The sequence below is a fragment of the Ochlerotatus camptorhynchus genome, unplaced genomic scaffold, assembly GCF_037179485.1.
Source record: "Ochlerotatus camptorhynchus isolate MF236.1 unplaced genomic scaffold, CSIRO-AGI_Acam_v1.1 ptg000117l, whole genome shotgun sequence".
Lineage (NCBI taxonomy): Eukaryota > Metazoa > Arthropoda > Insecta > Diptera > Culicidae > Ochlerotatus > Ochlerotatus camptorhynchus.
In genome coordinates this window covers 458,755-484,823 of record NW_027040607.1, presented here as the reverse complement: position 1 = coordinate 484,823, position 26,069 = coordinate 458,755, and the positions used below count along the sequence as shown (strand labels likewise).

General features: G+C 37.6%; 1 protein-coding gene across 2 annotated transcripts in view; it reads left to right on the top strand.

Moving 5' to 3' along the window:
- The first annotated feature begins 3,263 nt into the window (after positions 1-3,263).
- drm (drumstick) overlaps positions 3,264-26,069 on the top strand; it is an 82,311-nt gene continuing 59,505 nt past the window's right edge. The window contains exon 1 of one of the 2 annotated variants that reach the window (XM_065220183.1): positions 3,264-4,359. The gene's annotated coding sequence lies outside the window, so the exon portion shown is untranslated. The remainder of the gene's footprint in view (positions 4,360-26,069) is intronic. The other variant, XM_065220182.1, reaches the window with a different exon arrangement.

Sequence of the window (26,069 nt, the reverse complement as noted above, 5' to 3'; positions counted from 1 at the left end):
CTATGCTTGCCATAAATTGGCTCATTTCTACTTTAAGTAAGCTGAATTTAGACACATTTTAGGGATAAACGAGTCTAAAACTAGTTTTTTCCTAAGGGTTTTTCCTTATTATTTAAAAAAAAATACGTAATAAAGTGTATTGTTATGACGAACCAAAAGATGCCTCTTAATGCGCTCTACATCTCTCTCTCTCTTTGACACCAATTTTCTATCTTGTTTAGTTTTGTCGCAATTTTGTACTTAACATATCATGTTGGGTCGTTAATTAACGGTTGCGTAAAAGACGAATTCAACCCCACCGTGCGTTGCTGTTGACGTCTTTTTGCAGCGTGCATAGCACACTTGATCGCCACGCGTATCCCAACGTATGTTGCAATGCAGCAGGCATGAAGTTGTATTTACAAAGCGTGAAGCTTATGTAGTTTCCGAGATTTGTATTCTGGAAAAATTTGAAGTGATAGTGCTAGTCCGTCATCATGTTAGATATATTTGGACTCCATCAAGTACATTCAATGTCTATTTCTTCATGTATGTATGTATGTCTTCAACTTGGACAACGCAGATGTCGGTTAACGAAAGGTTCGGTCTAGTGACCCATTCGACATCCTGGCTTTCGGCCTAATGATCCCACCGTGCCTGAAACCTTAAAATTTCCATTGGACATTTTTTTTGCAAAGTTATTATTGCACTTTCCTCCAGATGGAGATGGAGATAGGGGAAATGGCTCTAATGTTGGCGCGTTTTTGGGACGGTAAAAATGGATATTTTTGGTTGCTATTGAAAATTTAGTCGATTGTTGAATTTATGTATGGGCCCCAATTATGGACACATTACCTGCATTTCCCCTGTTTATTGACAAATTTTAAATTGATTTGCACCATTTTAAACTAGATACTTTAAAAATTTATTCGGTATCAATAAATTGTAGAGCAATGATTTTTCAAACATCTCCAATTTTCCGCTACACATTTTACCGGAGGCATCGTGTTCGGAGTGGTAAAAAAAAGGGTAACAGTTTTCATTCTACAACGAAATCAAATGAAAGCTCGCACTTTCTCTTGTCAATCAAGTGTCCAGCACCGAAAGCAAGATTTGTGATAGATCAGTGCACGTAGATGTCAAATTTGACAATTTTGGGTGGTTTGTTTCGGTTTACATTCGTAGTTATCTGTTACCATCACTTTTACTCTGGTGTTAAATTAAAGGGACAACAAGACCACATTGTGAGGTTAGGGACCGTGCACTGATCTATATGAGCTTTCATCGTGTTTGTACTGAGTCTGTGCTCCATTTGGTGAATTTTCACTTATATTTGACAGATGAAAAATGTTCAAATATACCTGCTATTGTACCAGACTTATTTCTGGCAGACCAGGAATCAATTTTGACTAACACCTTCTCGAAAATAGGAAGGTCAACAACAGAGGGATTTTCGAACATCTTAATTTATTTTCGAAGTGTCAAATTTAAGTGAAAATTCACCAATTTAAACACAGCCTGAGAACATAAAGCAAAGTTGCGTTGTCTTGACAGCAGCGACGAAAGCTCTGATGCTTTTCTGCTCGATTATCAAAGTGTATTTAATATTGCTGATTCACATATATTTTAGCATGCATCGACATTTCAGAAATAATAAGAAGCAACATCCGCAGCTGTCAAACATAAACAACCGGATAATAACTACACGCTTAGAAAAATTCATGTTAATTTGATGCTCTGAGACTGACATATACGATCTAGTATTTGAGCGTCAATTATGACATAAAATGGAGTCATAATAGACGCGAAATTCATTTCAATCAATTGTACTTTTCGTCGAGTACTGAACTTTTCCGTCTCGGAGCACTTAATTTTACATGACATGTTTGTTTACGTCTCATCCTTTATGTCAAAGATGGATTCCGTCATGTGTACAATTAGGTATTTCTTAGTGTGTATCATTCTTGGAAGCCTCGGTTGAACACAGATCTTGATGTAATCGACCCGATCCGCTGGATTATCAATTGTATCAATCAGGCTGGAACCACATGTAACCCTAGAATCTACTAAATAATTATATCAAACGGACATGCATCTTAAAATTATTATTTTCCTAGTTTTGCTTAAAAATTCAAATTTCCAGGTAAAACACAATTCCCGGCATTTTCCTGGTTTTCCTGGTTCACTTGCCACCCTGTATAACAAGTTATTAATCTTTCACTTTAGGCCAAATGTTGCACACGTAACTACAAGCTCATATATACGCTTGTTGTATGCGCGGAGCAATAGGTCTAAATTAATTTAATAATAACTTTTTTCTCAGAAGTCTAATCGATTTGCAAAAAGTTGTTCCGCATTGTATCCCCTATCTATTTCCGAGATTTGGTGATATTCGAGTATTATTTCGTTTTCCATACAACATTTAAAATTATCCCGCAAATCCAGATCATAACCAAATTTGTCCAAATTTTGCACAGTTTTGGGGACCTACACGAAACGAAAATCAATTATTTTATTCAGCCATTATCTTCTTGCAAGGCGTCTGCTTATAAGTTGACTAATACATTTTATGAATAATCAGCAATAGCAATTTGCCAAAAGGTATAAGGAAATTTCTATCCGTGTACACATCGATAGAGGAGGTTGTAATCTACCATACGAACTTGACCCAGCCTACTATTCAGTCTATAACTTTATTTCTACGATAGAAGAGAAATTACGTAAATTATTATGAGTTTAAAAAACTACTGTACTATCATGAAAATGTCCAATCGAAATTGTGAAATGATAATTTTTCAGGGAAATAATTTTCGGGAAACTGGTTTTCGAAGAACAGTCGTACAATCTTGACGATCACCTAATAAAGTTCTGCTTCCTTCATTTATTGAACAGATCAATCTGAATAAAATTTTTTGAGAAAACCTGAATAGTGGTTTTATTTTACGTCAATCATTCAAACTAATCAATTTCAGACGAACATTTTGCCGGTTCTACTTCCGCTTCTGGCACCACTGCATTCCGCATGATCATCACATATACGGCTCAACCACGTTGCGCGTAGGACGTTGTTGGTAGACCAAAGCAAAGCGTGAATCAGCGACGACGACGACGACGACGAGAGAACTAACAGCAAGACACAGGCGGGTGCGGTGGTGGGTAGCTGTGGCCAGGGGTTATAGATTGCTCGGTGTGTGAGTTGAAGAGAGCGAGAGATATCTTGGCTCGGATGCAACGGCGGGCAAGAGTGAGAAAGCAAACAACCAACCGGGTATGAATGAGAACAAGAAAGAGAGCCTAGGCAGGCGTAAGAGTCAAATCAGCAGCCAAAAACTTGATGGTACATATAACCGAGAGTCAAATCGTCAGCAGCTGTGTATATAGAAGGAGATTTAATGTACGCACTCTAGGGGTCTACGGTGCTACGGGGGGCATCAATAAAGCAGCTACTAGTGTAGGTTTTCTCTTTGGCTTGCTGGATGATGCTATCTCGCTCTGCCCCTTGCAGATCGCAATGCCCCGAACGGCAACACGGTTAAGTACAGTAGATGTCTGCAGTTTCCAGTTCGCAGCTACTATGCCAGAAAGTCTTTTGACTTCTGTTACTAGCAAACGTTCGCAACACTCGTTCCAAGTCCAGCGTACTAAACAGGCCGTTTTTTGGTAGCCACCTTCTACAATTCTCCGTCATAACTTTTAAACTTTTCGGGTTACCCGATTGACTCACGACACGATTGGTGTGCGGGGCATACACACACGTTCCGACGCGTTTGCCTCCTGTCTTGCCTGACTGACTGGTTGGTCGGCCTCTCGTGTGGTTATTTCGGTGTGTATTATTGCGCGCTGCTGTGTTGTGTGTGGAGTTCGGTCTCATCATCTTCATCTTTGTACGGCGACCCAACACCGAGGGATCTTGCCTTCAAGTGCGGAAGATCAATTTAGTCATAATAGCGATACGCACAGAAGCGCTCGGAAGTTATATTACATCTGCGATATTATTAACTCTCACACTTTTTTCGACTGTGCTGGAGTCTAGAGCATCTCATTCCTGCGGAGGAGCTCAGCGGGATTTGTTTGATCGCTTTTCGATTTTAGTTGTATTTTACTGCTGCTGCAACCTGCCAAGTTTGGCGCATGTCCGCTGCTCTGTGATCCGAAGAAGATTTCCTGCAAGCGAAAAGTGATTTCTAAATGCATAGTTACGAAAGCGGAAGCAACTTGTATCTTTAAAGTGCCACGAATATACGAAATTGTGATACCAAGTGAGTAGAAGAAGTGTGATTATACTCAAATATTCGATAAGGAAAAGTGCCAAAACAGGAAATCCAAGTTTCTGCATATAACACTTCAGGATCTTCAGCACCGTATTCTTCAGTTCCACAGGTAAGTTCACTTAGTTTTCCTCTAAATTTGCTACACTTCAATCACTTAAATCCATCCGCTGCAAAACCCGGTGGCCGACTGCTGCCTAAGTATTGTCGCGAGAGACCTGGAGCTACTGGTCTTTACGCCGCCCACTTTTTATCTTCGTTTCGTGCAATGCCGAAACGGCTACTGTTCGGCTACCGGTTGTGCGCTCTCACCAACACAAACGCACACACGAATTCATGTTAGAAAGGTCCAACATGCGTTTCGTTGCACATTTCGGATCCATTTTTTTACCCCACAAACTGCCGTCGGCACAATATACTGCCCATTGAGACATTCACCGGCGGTAAAATCTATTTCCGCATGTGCCATTCGCTAATGATCAATCCTCGAGCTGGACATTTTTGAAGCGTCGACCCTTTTGGGCGATTCCGCCTCATTTAGAGCAGTAGGCCCAACAGCACGCGGAAAGAGAGCGAGAGCGTGTGGCGAATGGCATGGAGGAGAAAAGCGAACTCGGCTACCGGTTTTTGCGCCGCCCTTTTTCCGCTCGTGGAAACCCGTTTTTTCGGGTTGCCACGGCACGTAACGAAGTTAGCGGAGGAAACAAGGACCGAAAACGTCTAATTATAAAGAGCAGGCACACACCAGCGCACATGTGCCTTTTCCAGCAGCACCCTAGCCGGCTACCGGTGTTACGCGCGCACATGTGTGCACTGCTACCGAGCGAGACTGGTGTGGCTGGCTGTTGGCTCTTTCTCTCCGATTTTCTCTTTTGGCTACTGTTTGGCGGATTGTGCACGGCGGACGACGGTGGCGGCCGATTGGACGGCGGGTGCGTGTTTGTGCTCATTGCCATCAGCCGCGGCGGAAGTGGGTGGATTGAGGGGAAACAACATGCCGGAAAAAAGTAGCATGGCTACCGGGCCTATGTTTGGGTGTTAATTGTCGTTGTTTTTCATGAGATACCTGGTTGGATATGTGTTTTTTTTTTCTTTAAACTGGACTCAATTGACTTTTTGATCGATGGTTGGTAATATATTTTCAAGAGCTCGAATACAATTTGATATCGATTGAAGGAGTAAATACAAACATTATTTTTTGGGGTACAACAATGAACATGGTAAGGAAGACGAAAAATTGAATTTGTCAATTGAGAGTAAATCATGCAGTCATACAGAGCCAAACTGCTGTTGCGGTCTCACATTATTAGATATATGATCCACTTGATGTGGCCTGTTTGCTCAAATAGGCCGAAAAATTATAACGATCAATGTTGTCTGGTAGACTTGAAATATTTTCGTTATATTACATGCTTACATTACATGGCTCAACCGACCAGATTCTTTATTTAAACACCATTTCTTATAGCAAATTTCTATGTTGAATGAAGCACAACCCTCTGCTTAAGCCTCTGCCGTTTAAAGGCGGGAAAAAGTCAAAGTGCTGGGGCAAATGTAATTGATATTTTCACCAAATATGTGTACAGCTTGGGAAAGATACACTATTAGTCCATTTGTTCAACTATTGGTATAAATTGACGAAAAAACCATTGCATAAGCATGACTATAAACTAGGATACATATTCTTATTTAGCTGATGAAATTTTTTTTCCAAAAAAGAAATCAAAACATGTTATGATCACATGTTTTACTAGCAAGTTGCAAGAAGAGGTTGACAAGTATATATTTGATTCAAAGAGTTACAATCAGCGATTTTATCAATTTTCACTCACTCATACAACCGATCATAAAATCTTTGATTGTGTACACTACTACCTCTTTTTGTACTTTACTTATGAAAAATTTGATCATAAAATTTGATTATTTCATAATTCCGAAAACAAATTTTTAATATGAATTGAGTCCCTGACGCAGCCAGGATTTCTTCCAGGGGGAGTTTGAAAAATTACGCAATAAATCCTGCGAATAAATTTGCAGTAATTTCACCAAATTGTATGGAAGCCATGCAAAATATATATTCTTTCCGGAAAAAATCTAGGCAGGGAAATTAACTCTATATAGAACTATCAATGAATTTAAAGAAATTTCCAGATAGTGGAAACTTTTTGGAGAGTTTGGAAAGAGCTTACAGAGCAGTAAGAATAAACGAAGCAGTCAGAAAAAACGGAGAAAGAAAACACTTTTAAAGGAAGCTGACAGACAAGTCTGAAGAATATTTCTGAATTTTTTTTTAAAAAACTTCCAGAAGAAGTCGGTAGATATTTCCGGGGCGTGTCATCAGGACCTCTGGGGGAACTTGCACGGAGCTTTCAAGATAAATCGTTAAAATTAGCCTATGTCAGTCAGAAGAAATTTCCAGACCAAGTCTAGAAAAACCGGAATTAACTTCCACGATAAGTTTCAAGACTCTTCCGGTGGCAGTCGTTAAAATCAAAAATATTAAATTGCGACCATTACGAAAAGATGTTAGGTTTTGAACGCTTGTAACTTTATAATATAAAGATGAAACTAAAATACAAATACACCAATCCATAGGAAATATTCTACAAATCTGCTAAAATAAATACTTTTCCAATTTTCCATAAAAAAGCTTTTAAAAATCTGCAATTAAAAAGATATATTTTTTATCATTGTTTTCAAGAAATAAACCTTTAAACTTTTAATAACTTTTGGGGAAAATTTAATTAAATTTCCTGGGAATGTTGGGAGAATCTTTCAAGGGCACAGGTTAGAATCTTTAGTGTGAAGTCAAAAATACTTCCGGGCGAAGACATTTCCAAGCGAAACCAGTAGACGCTTCAGGAACAATCTGTGTTAAATTTTCGAGGGAAGTCGGAAGATTTTTCCAGAAAAAGTTGAAATGAGTTTCAAGGAGTCAGAAGACACAAACAAAGGTAGTCATTTGAACTTCTGAGAAGGCCGGAACATACATTCAGAAAAGTTCCGTAGGCAGTCAGAAGGGTGAAATGGGAAATATTCCACATAAAGCCAGTAGGAATTCTGAGGAAAGTCAGAAGATATTGTTGGAATGGATGGTTAGAAAAAACTTCCGTAGAGCGATGGAAGAAATTTCCGGAGAACGTTGGATGAAACTTTAAGGGTAAATGGAAGATTCTTCCAAGACAAGTCGGAAAAAATTTCTGGGAGATGTTGGAAGAAACACATCATAAGAATCTTCTCTTCCAGGAAAAGTTGAAAGGCATTTCAGAGAGTCAAAAGCTTATCATATCCTTAACAATTTGGTACGATTTGAAATTACAATACTTATCTTAATCATGAATGAACTTTCCTCCATCTTAGGCCCATAAATGGATGTAACTTCGGCCCCTCGAAAATAGTTATTGAGATGAGATTGCTGGTTGTTTTTCTCATCTCATCTCGAGCCGGAACGAATATCTCGATACCTTAAATTGGTTTCGATTAGCGTGACGTAAAAGGTAAAATAACAAAAAAATAATAATAGCAAAAACAAAATGGTACCACAATATCATTCCAATACCAAATTATGGTAATGCAATACCAAAACAATATCATACAGATATTCTTTTGGTATCAACATATATATATATTTTTGTTATTTACTAAGTATGTTGCACGCCATTTTTTGATATTATTTTTTGGTATTTTGGTATCAGGAACAGAATTAGGTATTCATAAGCTATTTTCTCCTGCTCATGATTCTGGGTCACTGTTATACACAGCACAATTTTCATCATTTTAGTATTAATTTCACTTAGTAAATTGCACGGCAAATACCGAACGAAGTAGAAATGTGGCATAAGGTCTTTATTAAAAAGGAGCTGGATATGTACTCAATGTACTATTGTAAGTGAGTAGTGAACTTGTTTTTTTTTAAATGAAAACAGGTATTGCTGAAACAGGATTTATTTGCTTGATAGCCCGAGTTTAGAGACAAAGCCTAGTTTCCCTAATTTATATCCCTTAACCCTATATTTTTAAACCGATTCCAAACCAATTATGACCATAGAATTAAATGAATGTACCCCATTTGGCATACATACGTTTGGCATACGGACGTTAGGCATAAATACATTTGGCATAATGGATGTTAGAAGATAGTCCAAAAACTTGGAAAACAAATTCATCTTCAAGTCTGGAGTCTGAGATTTCCTCAATCTCAGATCCTTTGAGATTAGTCTCAAGTAGTCGAACTGAAATAAATTGTTCAAACAAGTTCCTCCTACTTGGAAACCTGAGCAATCAATACGAGTTATATTGCAGCAGAAATTATTGGCATCGTGGAGTTATTATTTATTTCTAGTGTTCAGAATCATAAGGGCCTAGCTGAGATTGAGGATGAGATTTAAGCTCATGACTTTGGCGTGAGAGGGGTATGTATGTTAACCACTACGTCCTCCTTTGAATTGCTACAGCTAAGTGAGCCCATTTTATGAAATATTTCCTATACGTGCTATGAAAGTATGTAGTACAATAGTAGTCGCAAAATGTTATTATAGTCGAGCTATTAATAAAAACGTAAATAGATTAAGAGAATCGATCATTACAGAAAGGCTCAAATGTTTCTGAACGCTAAATTTATCCTAGTAGCCCGATCAGGCTAACCACATTGGATCTAATGGCGTCAAGCATAATGCCATTCAATTTGATGATCCATCACAAAATCTGACTTCGAGCTTGAATGTGATATCAACCACATTTGAAAATAACATGGGGTTCAATTCGTTCCAAAAGATAGGCTAATCCCAAAGAACACCTCATGAGAAAAAAAATTGAAAATTTTGTGATTTGGCACGGTGATTGGTCTCACTAACTATATCGAAATTTATAGTCTCTCATCTGAAAATAATAATAATCACGCATGAGTTTTGTTCCGTTTCTATAGACATGTTGATTTTGCCATAAACGATTAAGATTGTTCTCAAAGAACAGCTCATGAGGGAAAGAATGGAACATTTTGTGATTTTTCCTTTAAATATACATTTTGCCTATCGTCCATTATGCCTAACTTATATAATGCCTAACATTCTTTATGCCAACCGTAAAATATGCCTAACGTATTTATGCCTAACGTCGTGCACCCGAATTAAATCTTCTATTTACACCACCAAGATTGAAGATTAAATAGTCGCCTCATAAATAACAATTCAGTAATCATTTGGCATCTACTCTGATTTATGATGGTTTTATAACGGCAATGAACAATCCATTTAGTTTAAATACAGCATTTCAAAGTGTAAAACATTCATGCGTAGTAATCCAGCTTTTTGCTGTTTTAAAAACCTTTTATAGTCTGGCAAGAAAGTCAAAAACTGTCTTATTTTAAAAATAAATTTAAAACAATTCTCAATCCTTCTTTAAACCTGTTCTGTAATTCAAGCATAAACGTCATTAGCAATTGTTTATTAATGTCTAGATAAAATACTTTACAAACATGTTCTATCATTATAAAAGCAACCATAAAACCATTAGGTTTTGCAGGATTTTTAAAGTACATCATAAACTCCCCTATTACTCTGTTTAAAAATTTAGCTTAAAAGATGGTTCCTCATAGTTAATAAATGCCAAATTTATGACAAGGAAATCTCGAAGCATTGACGAAGTAGGATGAAAAATTCAAGTTGATTTCAGCAAAATTTACTTCTTTAGAAGAACCAGCACACCATCAACAACTGACCATCTGGCGGAGAAGAGTAAAGTGAGCGTGGCCCTCGAATTCATAAAACATTGTCGAAAGTTTAAAAACATACCAGCCTTCTCAAGATCTTGCGAATAGAGGACAATCGAAATCACAACCGACAGTAAACCACTGAAACTGATAATTAGCAGAGATTGAATGGTTTCCGATCCATAGCAGTGATTTTATTCGGCGAAAGAATGAGCTCTTCGAAAATTTCATTCAAGCGTACATCCTTGCATCGTTGGATGGTGCACTTCTGTAACCATCCGGAAGAAGGGGATCTTTTTCGGGAACGATTGCACTTCCAGCTGTTCGAAATGCGAAATGTTGTGAAACAGTATCACAAACTATCTGAGTAACTGCTTGGAAGAACGCTGAATCCCACAGCGCCATGCTTGGCATACACAGTTTTGCTCACGAACTGCTCATTTGCTAATAATTTTGCATACAGTTGACGGAACATAGTTCTTTTTGAAGCAGTAGATAGAATAGAGTGTAAGCTTGTTATAGATATGTAAAAAAAGTAGATTTTAATGCTAGTAGTAAACTGTATTTGTTTTTGCGTTGTAAAAATGAGGTGAGAAATGCTGACTACACATCTCGGAATTTAAGTTTTAAATTGATTAGTGTTGATTCATATGTTTAGCTTCACCTAATCTTCGCATATCTATAGTAAACTATGAGCCTAATCTATCAATTACTTTAAAGAAAAATAAATTTATACATCTGAGTGAAAAGTTATTACCAAATGAGCAGTTGGTGTGTACAACTGTGCATGACAAGCATCCACAGCGCAACTATCGAAAGATTAACAAACTTTGACGTTTATTTTTTTGCAGGCAACTTTGCCTCCTAAATGCTACCATACATCTGAACGGGTTAGGATCAAGCAAAATGGCTTTAAATAAATACAATTCAGCCTGCAAGTTTTCTTTATAAAAGCCATTTTAAAACCTTATGAATTTGTTAAGGATTTCTTGAAAGCAAAACAACTTTTTCACAAATGACCCATGAAAATCAACTTTTATGCCACCGCCATGTTACAATTAGTTTGCTTGATTTTTACAATCTTCGATTTTCAATCTAAAAAAATGCGAAAATCATAAAAAAAATCTCGGCCAAGCTCGATCTGAAGAATACTTTTTTTTTTCAATGTAAAATAATTAGTCAAATCGACGTTTTACGAGGGCGGACTTATTTTTTTCGATGTTTTCACGTACATTTTACATAACATTCAATAAGGCACTTGAAACTAGGCCACTTAATGAGAACTATTTTAATAAATTTGGATATTCAACAAGATTTTTATATCATCAGTTTCTATTTTATTTATTTTGATAAGCTCGGATTCATAAATTCTTTTCTATCTTGATTGATGCTTTCCTAGTGGATTTAGCAAGCGGCTAGGAGAAATGGCTCGGAAAGGGTTTTCATTGTTGCGAAATAGCTTTTATTGTAGCTTTCAAATGGTTCTCAATGCGTTCGTCATACAACCTTTTGTAGTAAATCAATCTCGAAGAGCTTCGAGAATACACCCTTCAAAACCTTCTCCAGGGTGGGCCAACTAGACATATTCTAGTCTTAATGAGGTTTTGGTGGATGCATTAATGACAAAATAGCCTTGACCAGGGTTTTATGAATGTTGTTTTATAGTTGCTTTGTAGTATTTCATAAAACTTAAAATGTTACTTGGGCTGTCAGGCAGTGGTATTAATATGGGATAAATTTGCCTGCAAATTCATTGTTGAGATTTGCAAGAAGCTTTAGCCCGGCTGCAAGAAGGTAATAACTCTTTTGCAGATCCTTTTACCCTTCTTACAGAGAAGGGTATACGTATCGCTTAAAACACCGGCTCAACCCAGCTCGACGAGATCGGAAAATGTCTGTGTGAGTAAGTCAAGAAAGAGGATGCCATGCAATTTCAATCAGTAGAGTAAAAATTTACTTAGGCCCAATCGCCCATTTTCGTCCGTCGCGCAGAAAAAATTAATAGGGTAGAGAACTACTTCGGCCTAAGTGCCCATTTTGGGCCTATCAAGCAGAAAACACCAAATAAATCCATAATTTCGGCGTTAACAGGTCAATTATGCGTTTGGTACGATACTTTAGTTCAAATGCTACCGAACGAAGTCAATAAGAACGCGTGATATGAATATTTGCACCCAATATTCTCAAATATAAATGAAGCGCTCCGACAAAATCAATATTTATCTTCATTGGCGTTTCAATGGCGTTTCAATCCATTAGGCCGAGTTTAGAATCCGTAGGCCGAGTTTGGCGTCAAGAAGCAGTGTTAGATTTTTAACAATATCTCAACAATTTGTTTCTCTTTATCAAATCTTACGGTACGTACGGGAAGGTAAATAAATCAATAATAATAACATTCCGTTTGGTGCTAAACTACGCTAGCTTAAGAAAGAATAAGTGCGGGATGTGCTTAATAGGCCGGAACTGGGATAATTAACCCTATACCTATCATTTCGGCGTTTACGATTCACCTATACGTTTGGTACGGCAACTAATGTACAACTCAAAGCCTTTAAGAGCGCAAAGTATGAATATTTACACCCTTTGGTCTCAAAGTAAATCAGTTTTTTCATTCATGTTTTGCCTTCATCCGTATGACGAAGTAAATCTAATGACGTTCATATGCGCTTGTACGAAATTGAAACCCATAGGCTGAATTTGGAATCAAGAAGCAATGTTGTTTTTTTTTTTAGAAAAAAATGCAAATAATGTATGACACAATCAAATCCATCATCATCATAGAGGTCATCCGCAATGGAAAAAAATCAAGGGGCATTCCACTCATAAATTTCAGTAATAAGTTTAAATCTCTCATAAGTATGAAGAGAGAGAGAGAAAGATTAGTAATTTCCATTTAATTCCACTACCTTATTTGCTTATCCTTGACAGATACGCGTATTTGTGCGTAATGTGCAGACTTCTTCAGTGTCTTGTACTAATACTCGACTGGGTATCAGTACAAGACACTGTATTAGTATTAGTACAAGACACTGAAGAAGTCTGCACATTGTAGACGAAATACGCGTATCTGTCAAGGATTAGCAAATAAGGTAGTGGAATTAAATGGAAATTACTAATCTTTCTCTCTCTCTTCATACAGGTATTCCACTAAGACGCCCACGTTCATCAGGACTCTCATAAGTATTTTTAAGTATTTTTAATCTTGCATAACTTCCCAAGTAGCACAATTCTGTCCCAAAAAAGTTGTAGCAACTTGGTTATAACTGAAATAAGTCGTATATAAGTTTCCAAGACCAATTTATAACAAGGGTGCTACTAGGGTTCCATCGTAGTTACCGGTTGCTAGTGTTGTTGTTTGTTGTTGTAAGCCCCGTCAATGTTATAGTTTTCGTCACTTATGAAAAAGAATTAATTCTTATTTTAATCTATTTTAATTGCAATAGAATCATGATAATTGGTAAATGTATTTCAATTATGACTATCTCATAGTGTAAAAAAATCGTGTGTTATTCGAATTACTGATGGTTTAGAGTAGAGAGGCTCCAGAACGTCTCTAGTTTTGAGCAGACTTTCGTGAATTTGGACTCCTTTACAGAGCTGTTCCAGATTCCCATGAAAATAAAGAACCGTTGATTGACATGGCAGACCCAAGAATGTAACCAAGAGTGTTATCACAAGCTGTGCAGGTATGGAGAACAATAAGTTATTGGCGATGCCTATACAGGTCAAGGATACCAGGGTCAGGGGTTGTAACGGTAGACGTTTTTTACTATACTCACTTCGTTGTCGTGCGCGACAGTCTGTTTGTATTCGTACTCTCATGCTCTACCGTTGTCGCTCTTACACAACCCAAACGGTAGAACAACATTCGAGCAAAAAGAAAATAATCAAATAACTATCATATGACACGTGGGATTTCATTCTAATTCCTCAATTTGGTGTAAATTAAACCATTTCTGATGAGAAATGTTCTTACTAGGACATCGCTGCTTGCAATTTTCAGAATTCACACAAGCATAACATCAGCAGCTCAGTCTTCGGCAACAGTGTCGTATGACAGAGCCTGTCTTTTGACATTTTAGTTTGGGACTGTCATTTGATAGCTTGTTTTGCAAGTGTCGCAAGCAAAGGCAGTCGATTATCACAGAAAATGTGTCGACTACGGTGACCGCTTACAAGACTGACCACAGGTTTACGCAGCGCTTTTGCCTGCCGAACTACGAGAATGAAGCGAACCGTTTACAGTAGGAAATTGAAGCGATTGCAATACGCTTTTCGGGAACAAAAATCGGAAAACGGAGCTACTTTAGACGAGTGTACCCCATTAGGCATACATACGTTAGGCATACGGACGTTAGGTATACGGACGTTAGGCATAATGGACGTTAGGCATAAAGTCATTAGGCATAATGGACGTTAGGCATAATATACGTTAGGCATAATTGACGTTAGGCATAAAATACCTTGCTGCTGTGCAACTCTAGAAACCTGCTTAACCTGTAAACCTGTAAACAATGCTTAAATTAGGCTTAGCGTTGAATAAAAAATGATACAAGTTAAACAAACATAGTTTATTTAATAAGCACAGTTTGGAATCCATTATTTATCATATCATAAGTGACGTATCTACATATTTACTTAGATCCATGATTAGTAGCGATAGTGGTTAAGTAATCTTACAATGAAAACTCAGCTTAGTTTTGAACTATATCTTGAAATCAATCGCATCTAGAAATAAAAAAAATCACACATTTGTTGTAATATATTCTTACACACATATTGCAAAAGTCAAAGAAGAAAAGGTTTTCCTCAAAGAACAGCTCATGAAATAAAGAATGGTGAATTCTGTGATTTTTCATTCAAAAATAAAAAAAAACATACCTGCTGCTTCCAGGATTTCCTGCCATACTTTTCGATACAACGATTCTGATTTTGTTGTCATCAGAATGAAAACTAGCGGAACCGTCTGCTGATGTGAGGGAGCGATACTTCCATGAACAGTGACGAGTTGCCGAAACAAACAAGGAACTGTGGCAAACGTACCATCTGTAACCCAATACTTTGCCTGTCCAAGACGTCGTTCATGAGTTCCAAAAATTAAGGCTCTTTCATTATTGTCACCGAAGTCAGCAATCAATAGACGGTCTCCATTATCATCCTTCTGGAATTCATCCGGTAGATTATGCCTAACGTCCATTATGCCTAACGTCCTTTATGCCCAACGTCCATTATGCCTATCGTACATTATGCCTAACGTCCGTATGCCTAACGTACGTATGCCTAACGTCCGTATGCCTAACGACCGTATGCCTAACGACCGTATGCCTAACGTCGTGCACCCACTTTAGACTGGCAAAGTAGTTTAATTAGCATTTTACTAGTAGTTTTAGTAATCGGAACCACCAACGAAAGGTGCTGGTTATTGAGGATTTCAAAAACACTAGCATCGGTTATCATTCTGATCCGTAGTGGCAAATAGATTATCCCGGTTGCGAGACTTATACAGCTCGATCGTTCCAGAACGCGACACGTAAAATAAGTTGATTGGTTGGTTGTTTTTATTTAAAAGTTTGAACAATCGATACTTATTTATTCACATGTCATGTGCTAAATTGATTAAATTTAAGTTTTACAATCGTTACTGTTAGTTGATAGAATCAATAAAAAATGGATTCGACATCAACACATAGCAGAAATGGCTTATCAATCATGTTCAGCTCTCATCTGAATTGATGGTTCCAAATCCGAGGAAATGTAGTTCATATCATATCATGTTTACGACAAAGTGCTATAATTCTGCGCAGCAAGTAATTCCGTGCATTTCGCCAAAATTTGCAGTTCTATATAAATTGATATTTCTACCATGTACAAGTGGTTAATGCCTACCATCATGTTCAATTCAATTCAAATTATATACAATTTCTAATTACCTATCTTAGAAATTTTCAAAACAACCCGGAATTAGGCCTGCGCAGAATTATGGCACTAATCACGTTCGGTGGGAAGCTACAAGATACGACTTTCCAGATGCCACAAGCTCGGCAACAAGTATAATGCGAATGATGTGGAAAATTTTCACAACTTCTTGTTCAGATTCGATAGTCCTAAGAGTCTTGAGTTAGTTAAGTAATGAAATTGGGTTGTTAGCGGAATGCTTAAATAAAACAGCAAAAGAGGTTATTCCACTTAATTAATATTGGTATCCATGACAGATACGTATTTCCACTACAATGTGCAGTCTTCATCAGTGTCATTCCCACTAAAGAACTTATCAAAATCTAACCCCCTTAAGTACTCATCCCCTAGGTAAAAAAAAAATCAAAGATTTAAGTAAGCTAAAGGAGAAAACAACACATTGTAGTTTCATTTTTATACCTATGATCTTAACTTTTTTACCTTTTTTACTAATTAAGTGGAATTAAATGGAAGATAACCTTTTTTGCTGTTTTACTTAAGATAAAAGTGGCCAAATCATAACGGTCGAAAAGTACCTTATCTTATCACGCAACGATCGATAAAACCAAACGAAAAACGAGGGGAAGGGTTCCATGATTGTCAACCTGACTTCTTCCTGTAACATGTCGAACGGATCATGCTAAATACGCATCAAAGTGTGACATATTTAATAGTGCAGTTATAATGCGAAAATGATGCAATTCGTTTCTAAATTGGAGAAATAGTTAATCAGATGCTGTTTTTTCCACTGTTGACAATTCTTCTCCACTTTAATTTATTGGTTATTCTCTTATTTCAAGACCAGCCTACAAAACAAAAAGAAACATTTAAAATATAGTAACTGTTAAAGCTTAAAATATTAACACTGCAGTTTTCAAATATTTACACAACATCCTTGACGACATCCGGTAAATAAACAACTAAAATGTGTTTAGCAACGGTGGTAACAACCTAATGCAAAATATAGGTTAATCATACAAGTATTTCCAGGTATCTTAGGTATTTGTAAGAATTTTCGGGGTATAACGAGAGAAATTAAGAGTGGGATGCCCCTAGGAAGAAATAAATTGTTTTAAAATCCACCCGAAAATGAGAGGTAAAGTGCGAGATGTGCTTAATAGGCCGAAAATTAGATCCAACCCCTATCCATCGTGGGGCAAATCCGGTTGTAATTGTTTTTTCTTTTTTTTTTCAATATTTATTGATGACAGACAGATGCAAAATTTAAGGAATTGAATTTTGTACATAGTGCTGAAAATGAAAATTCGTTGAAGAACTATTAATTATCGACCAAAACATGATTCATTGATCTTCCATGAAACTCAATAATTTTGAACAGATAATTTAAATATCATCATTGTTTCGAACCCTTAACGATAAAACTAACACTTAATACAATAAAATTACCTGAAATCCGTTGTAAAATTTGTTTACGTTAGATATTATATTGAACTATCTGAATTGATTTTTCAAAACCTTTCTAAATATGTGGATCGCATCTTGCTCAAGTTTGTGCTTCTAGGTGTTCATTAATTATTTTCATGGAGATCAATTTATTCGCTTATTTTTAGGAACCACCCTAGGGTATACATTTTTTCGTGATAGCGGAGACGAGCCAGCCAACGGCTGAAAGTCTCCTTAATAAAGATTTAAAAAAAAAAAAAAAAAAAATTTTTTTCGTGATCTAGAGTGCACAAAAGGTTTATGGATATTAAAACAAACTTAGACAACTACTTAGGAAAAATAAAAGCCTTAATATTCAATTTAAAAAAAATGCAAAATGAGAATTCAGGAGCCTCAAATTACTACTATGTTTGATACAATTTTAAACCAAAAAAGAATTATTACGAATGTTTTTCGTAAGGAGTCGCCCCACTATCATTGAACTTACTAAAACATTTGTCGAGCAATTACGATAGCAAACATCGTTGTGGCAAATATGGTAAAAATCACTAAGAAGTTTCTTGCAAAAGGAAGCATAAACGTGTGCTTACTGTGGCTCGGAATTTGCAATTCTCCCCCTCACCGATAGTGATATTGGTTTGTGTAAAAGAACTTAGGATCACGCGAAAACGGCATTACATGTTTTGTTTAAAAATGCTGATAGGCCATTTTCAAATGGTTTGCGAGAACTGTTTAAAACTGAAAGAGAACTATTTAAAAAAGGCCTTCAAAACAGACAACCAGCCACTAGCGGTGTTTCTATAATATAAATTATGCTACTGGATTCTAACTGGTTCGCACTTTGGTTATATACTGTTATCTAAATTAATGCAAATCGTTTATTTTGAATACAGATGTAGTTTGCATTACTCCCATCTAAACTACCTACACAAATGCTCAACAAACAAACCCAAGTCGTCCCCCCAAAACAGAGCAATAAATAAAGACATATCAAGCAAGAACAATCTTTACAGTATATGGGAAATTTCTCAACCAGTCCGTGACCGTTCTGCTCTGATGGCATTCCTGGGATAGCTGTCCTGTGCGCGACCCAAAAGAAGAAAACGAATAACACCCCAAAAACTGAAACACCGTCCAGATCCGGCAAGTCATTGAATTCATTTTTCATGTTCACTTGACGATCGATTTGTTTATTTTATCGATCTTCAAGGAAGAATCTCGTTCACCCGTCGTCTTCGTCGTTGAGCCCGACGGGAATCCTGACCAAAGTGTAACTTTCCAGTTTGGTATTTTCTTTGGTTCAGAGTGGAGGGAACGCGCTTTTTGAGCGGTGGTCATTCCGTTGTTGAGATGCACCTTAATTTTCCGTGACGAGTATTCCTGCTGGATCCTTTTGAGTACATGACCCTTGAATAGGAATAGACATGTTCAAAGGAATTTTCGTCTTCATTCATTGATCCGATCTTTTGGCATGGTACTTAACTGGGGGAGATCCTTAACAAAAAGAGATAGACGCACGGCACCCTTAAGCGTTTATTGATTGTTGCGTCTGGCGGCGGCCGGTTGAAGAGTGGTCGGTATTCGGAATCTTCTCTGTGTGGTTGGTGAAATCATTAGAACCGTCGGAAAATGCCTCATCATTACGCAGGTCACAAATGGAATGCGACGGGGCGAAGGACAGAAGGACCCGATCATCAGGACATGGGATCTCACTCTCTTGCTCTAATTGATGGATTCATGGGAATGATGAGATTGCGGGTTTTTTTTTTATGGACGGATTGGGGAGGACTAGTTTTATGAAATTGTGGGCAGGCATGGAATATCATTTGCATTCATTTCGTACATTCATTTACATTCATTTCCCTCTAACTTTTTTCAACAACTGCATTCCGCAAAATGATGTATAGAACTTTTGAAGGTTTTGTTATTAGCTACAAGTTTTGCTCATAACTCAAATCTGTATCTCTTATGCATCACGAACTAGAGCGACCCTTGAATTATCAAAAGACGAAACAGATGCTTCAGACGTTTATATGACATTCAACGGTAGCTTAGAAAACATATAATAAATGATTGAATGTTAGAAGGTCTTCCAAAGCATTATTGGAATACTTTAAGATATAGTTCAGAGGACTAAAATGAATGGGTTTTCAAGTGAACTTCATAGGCTCTTTAAAGGACAATCAATGAATTGTTCTTTATTAGTTAATTATTTGCTTATGTATTAGATATGACCTCCGTAGGCTGATGATACGCCTGTCTTGAGATGTTACACACCTTATGAATGCAATCCTTGGAAATTTATTTATAAAGTTTCTTGATGGACGTTTTGAGAGCTTGAACGCTAGCATCAACATTTGCCCAAGTGGTTCAAATCTTGGGAGCTAGTGAACTATATTGCCGGGACCAGAATATGGCAAACTGTTGTGCAAGGCATTTCTGAGTCTTTCTGGCATCTTGTTGAAAAACGATTTGTGTTGCATCTCAGTAGTTGGAAGTTACCCAATGCAAAACATGTTGTTTTAGAATAATCAGATAGGCTTCAGTGCCTATCTTTAATCCAGATTCGATGTAAAAGGGAGCCATCACTTAGCCGTCGTAAGCGATCATTCCGAATACCATCGTTGGATAGCTAACCGTTTGACTCTTTTATGCGGCAAAAGGTAAGAATATTTTATCTTGGCATATATTTGAGTATTTTGAGCCTGGGCGCAGAAAAGTTCAAACTCTGCGTATTTATCGATCATTTTGAGCTAGTATGCTGGGTGCTGCGGAGAGATTTTTTTCATTCTTGGCAGTGATGACATAATCGATTCATCGCCATCGCACAGTGGGGCGACTCCTAGTCAAACCTGGAACAAATTCGGAAATACCTTGAAAATGACCAACAATAGATTCCATCGATCAACTTCAAGCCTAAGGTCGTTCGCAATGCTGTACTACTTGACAGTTTTAAAATTTGCAACTGTCATAAATGAAACTGCAACACGATCAGCGCAACGCACTGTTCTACCAGGGTTTTTGGTATTCATCCCTACATATGTGTGCGTGTGCGAAGTTTGTTTGATTACGTGATTTTAGCACGAACCTGACTTTAGCACCTTTCTAATAATTTATGAGAGAAGTGATTTGAACTATTGGACAGTAGAAGATCTTCAGAATAATTGAAAAAATAGCCAGAGATGTTTTTGAAGATCTCTGATCACCTGAAGATCTTTTAAAAAATCAGGAGGCATCGGGTTTCTTGAGAGAATATCCCAAGTAACAATTTTGGTTTTTTGAGAGTTCTGTACACCATGTTTTAGACTTTTAGAATGCTTTAAATCCTCGATAAAACTTGCAATGTTTCTTGGGCTGAGAGACATTATTATAATTGTTGAACAGTTTGGGACCTTCAGAATAGTACCTGGTCAATCAGGTGTCTTTAGAATAGTACCTGAAAAACCTGCAGACTTTCAAAAAGATCCTGAGTACTTTATGGAGGTCTCTGATTACCTGAAGGGTTATGACATAATTTCGGAGTCGCTTGGTATCATAGCAGAGAAAATATTGTAGGGATGTGATTGGGATTGTTGATTATTTATGGAGATCGCTGATCATCTGATGGTATATGAAACAATTTCCAGGCAAACTGGTATCATTAGTAAATATCTGAGAGACGTGATTTAAATGGTTGACGGTTGAATATCTACAGAATAATACTTGATCAACCTGAAGACTTGACAAAATTTCATGAGAAGTTTTTGGAGATCTCTGATCACATGAATATCTTTGGAATATATTTTGAGTCAGTTGGTATCATGAGATATCTTCTTCTTCTTCGCATTTCAAGCTTATTGATTATCGCATTTTAACTCTCAAATTTAGTGTTGAGAGCTTTCGATGCCTGTACCAGTTTTGCATTAGTATAATTATGTGGCTATTACGATCATACTCTATGCCCAGGGAAGTTTCCTCTACCAACAAACCATTTTTCGTATCCATGATGGCTTGGCTGTTCATGGCTATTCAATATGGAAATGTATATAATCGAATTATACATCTAATTTAAAGCTCTTGCATGTCATACTATTTTGTCCTCTACTATTATGTTCTACAGTCAATTTTCAAAAAAAAAAATGATTCCTTATTTGGATGACAGTCATATGGATGCTCATCTTCTGACGACGAATTCAACTGTAAGACAATCATACGAAATTCGAATACATATTGTTGAAGGGCTCGAGCAATGCAGTAATCATTCGAAGAATTGATGATGTTTTCGTTCAGTGTAGTCACCTAGTAGGTTTGTATGTATCTGAGCAGATGCTAGGATTCTGTTGAAACTGACAAAATTAGATTTACTTCCGTGATCAGAAATTTTATGCCTCAGAAAATCCCGACGGCAGCGACTGGGATTGAACCCAGGCCCTTTGGAGTGAGAGGCAGTCATGTATACCACTACACCACAGGTGCTGCTTCTGGTCTTGCTTGGATCGATTAATTTGTGATTGCTTGGAATTGCAATTCCTTGACTTCCTAGAGAGGCATTATTGAGTATTCTTGACCTTAAATGCATGAACATTAGCTTCTCAGCAAAGGTTTTGTATTATGGTGTTGCTCAAATGGAAGATGTTTGGATTTAATTAAGTTTCCATAATGGATGAGTTTGAGCTTCTTATAAGTAAGCAGTGATGGAAAAGTTCACACAAAATCACTATGACTCGTGAACTTTTCCCTTGGTGATCTTCGTGAAATACCACTCCAACGCTGAGCAGGCATGGAAAATCATTTACATTCATTTCATGCTTTCATTTACATTCATTTGCCTATAACTTTTTTCACCAACAGCGTTCTGCAAAATAGTGTATGGAGCTTTTGTAGGTTTTGTAACTTTTGGTTGTAACTCAAATCTGTATTTCTTATGCATCACGAACTAGAGCGAGCAGAACTTACCACTGTTTTTCAGTGAATGTAAAATACATTCACTGAAAAACAGTAGTGACTTCTGGTCGCTCTGGTTCGTCATGGATAAGAGATACGGATTTGAGTTGTTAACAAAAGTTGTAGCTAATAATAAAGCCTACAAAAATTCTACACATTATTTTGTGGAATTCTGTTGATGAAAAAAGTTAGGGACAAATGAATGTAAATGAATGCACGAAATGAATGCAAATGCGTCACTGAGTACTTGAAAGTTGTTCCAAAAGATACAATATCCATCACAGTTACATTTCTGATAGTCAAGCTTTTAGATAGAAACGACATTCAGAGGACTTATGTTAAACAATCGTGATAAATTGAGAGTAGTGAAGGAACGGATTATAGAGAATAAGTAAATGAAAATACTGATAATTTGTGATGCATAATAAACAATCCATTGTGCGAGTTGACAGTGGTTGATTTGGAGCAATTTGGATCGAAGCTATAATTTCTGTGGACTCAGTTAGTTTTTTACAACTCGGCTGACTCGGCCGTTTGAAGCAAACATTTGATGAAATAATGGATAACCTTTGCTTACATATCCTCAATAAGAGCGCAAAGCTTATTTACTTATGTATCTGCACACCCCTAGTGGTGCATAGGGCCAACGTGAAAGATTTTCATCCTGGGCGGCTGTTCGCTTTTGTCTTGACATGGGCCCAGGTCAGATTCCTGGATCTGCCTCTTCTGCGATGTCCTGCCGGGTTCAAATCCAGCGCTGGCTCGCCGATTTCGTTTCCGCCTCTTCGTAGTGTGTGATCAACCCACCTCCACTAACGTTCTTTCGAGGCTTACCTGTATCAAAATTTCCAGCTGTATGGAAGCATTATGCGATTGCTGTTGAGATGGAAGTAACTTGCACGATATTTGAAATGAAAGCGTTTTTCATAAAGCTCAAATCGAAAAAAAGCATGTGCACTAGACTGATGCAAAATTTGAGATTTTCGCTCCACAGAGTTTGGTCGATATAGAGTTCGGTCGATATAGAGTTCGGTCAAGATAGCTTTAAAGATGTGCAATATTTATACGCTGGTAAAATCGTCGCGTCAGTCGTAGTTTACTTTGTGAAGTAAGGGGCACGGTAGCTCAAAAATGTGAAAGTTGTATGGATTCTGTTCCCATCTTACGTAAGGAACTAATGGAAACAACGAACGTCGCGTAAAAATGGAATTTAATGAAGGCATAAGCGCTTTAGCGTAGCTTTTTTGTCTCCAGGTTTAAAAGATCATCGGTCGTACAGGTTTATTCGAGTTTGAATTTGAATCCCAGGTCCTATGATATTATGAAGACTTATAGAGACATCGCTTGATCATCGTGTGTTTTGTGCAACTTAACATCGTCATCAACGTCACCTTCGGGGTCGGTTTTGAATAATTGCAATAGCAACGCGATCGTAGCTTGTATGATGTGATATGAGGGACTTGGTGGCCTTAGAGCGACCATTTTTGCTTACTGAGTAGTACATCATGAGATTAATCTTAAGCTCCTTCATATTCAAGATTCGTTAATTGCTTTATTTGTTAATGTGAATACATTGGAATAACAACAAATCGATCATTGGTGTGTTGTAATAAAAGGAGCTCGTTTGTCTAGTGGCAAACGTTTTTGCTTACTGACCAGAAGACCGTGGAGTCAATCTCAAGCTCCTTCGCGTTATAGGATCGTAAGCTTATCGTTTACCAAAACGAACCCTGTTGCAAACCCAACCCTCTTACCCAACATCCCAGTGATTCCTCGTGGAAGAGCAGAGGATTTCTCAGCTGCCATCAAAGCGAGTGTCACGTCAACACATTCCTACCCATTCCTTTCTTGACCTGCGTTCGGGCGTGGCCGGCGCTGGTATTGCCTAGTTTGAGATCACCAGTTTTTAGATATTGAGGATGAATGCTAGTCTCAAGCATCGTCTATTGGTTCTCTGAGTAAATACAGCTGATCTGGCAATAACAAATTAGCATCCGCGGGCGGTCAATCATGCTCATGCTCAGGTATGAACTAATTTTTTGTCAATTGCCTTGAACGTGGCTTGTGAATTAGAAATAATTTGGATAGTTTTCTACACCCGGATATTTTAAACGCCGACTGGGAGTAAATTATTTTATTTTCGTTTCTTGATCTGAAAACGTTCATTTAGTAGCTTTTAGAACTTGTTAAAATGTATATTTTTGCATTACCAAGTTAGTGTAGTATAGTATTTTTTTTTAAACAAAATTGGATATAACTTTTTTGTAAATAACGATGCAGACTTTTTCTTTCTATTCCAAGCCATGCGTCTTAAAATTCTTTGAAGGTCGAACGGAGAAAACTTTCATGGGAAGTTTTAAATAAAATATGTTTTGTCCATTCGATCATTTACCAATTTCGTCCTTCTGTTCAAAATTGTGTTCTTCGACTAGTTGTCTTTTGACCTTTTGGGTTGTAGGACAAAATATCGAAGTGCAAAAGGTCGTATGACAAAATATCGAAAGACAAAAGGTCGAATGAATGTACGTGCATAGATTCTTATTGCATACATTGTATTTAGTGTAAGATGTTTTAAATACTGAACTTTGGAATCAAAGTGTGTTTACGTTGTTGTTGTTGTTGCTTAACAATGTAAAAACACTTAGATAAAAAATACCGAATCAGGTTCGTAAAGTGGAGCACCTAGGGTAAAACATAAATTGATTCGAAATGCAAAATTGAACAACACCAATTTTGCAAGGATCCTCCCAGCTTGCGTGACTCCAGTAGTGTTTCCGTAGCAGATGACGTCCGCCGACATCGTTGATGACCGACTACCAACCACCACCCCCTCGCATTCCGTTAAACACACGGGATTTTGAGCAAACAAAACAATTTTAAAAAGCACAACTTGGTTGTACCGTTTCGGCCGGCCCATGTGAGATGATAGCAGCTCAAACGCCGGAAAACGGCCCAAAACTTCGTTCCCCCGGGTAAACGATCCGATGGCGGCGGGCGGCGAGAAATATCGATATGAGCAAACAAACAATAACAACAATAATGCTAATAATATCGGAAACGAGCCGACAAATGCGCGCGCCCTCTATCCCTACATATTCATGCGTTTCGAGTCTCGACGACCCTCCTCGTCACTTTTATTGGCTCACACATATTTTCGTGTGGTTCAAGTGTGCGGTGTGTGTGATTTGGTTGTGGTTTCACAGCCATCACCATCAACCATATCACATGACTTCCTCCCTCTTCACTCACTTTCGGTGGGCTTTTGAGAGCGCGGGCGTAGGCGGGGGTGTGAAGAGGCTATACTTTCACACTCATATTTGTAAGTCGGCAAAACATCAATCGAGTCGCACGTCGTCGTCGCGTTCCTGTGAAGAATCGCATTTAGCATTTTTTTTTTGCTTTTATATATTTGGTTGTGTGTAACACCAGTTGACGGCTTGAAAGTGTAGCCGTCCGGCCGTACGACTGGAACCAAAGTTTACTTTGCATAACAATCGGTCGACGACAACGAGGCACAGCGGCGATCGATGATTTACGTTCGTCACATTAACCGGTGTCGAAAATTTCGGAGTTTAATTTATAGATGCATATTCGAATGCGCCGAAAAGTGAAACTTTAAGATGCAGCTCAGGAGCTTAATTCTGGAAGAGAGGCCTCCTGAGGGGTCTTGATTTATCGATGACCACCAGTTGGTGAAATTTATGAGAGGTGATTTGGGCTTAATTTACGTGCATTGGTTTGTCCGCTTTGTAATGCGATCTGTCTGTCATTATTGATCGTGGTACAATGGCAAATAAGTATATTAATCAGTCCTATTAGACATTTAGAGTTGG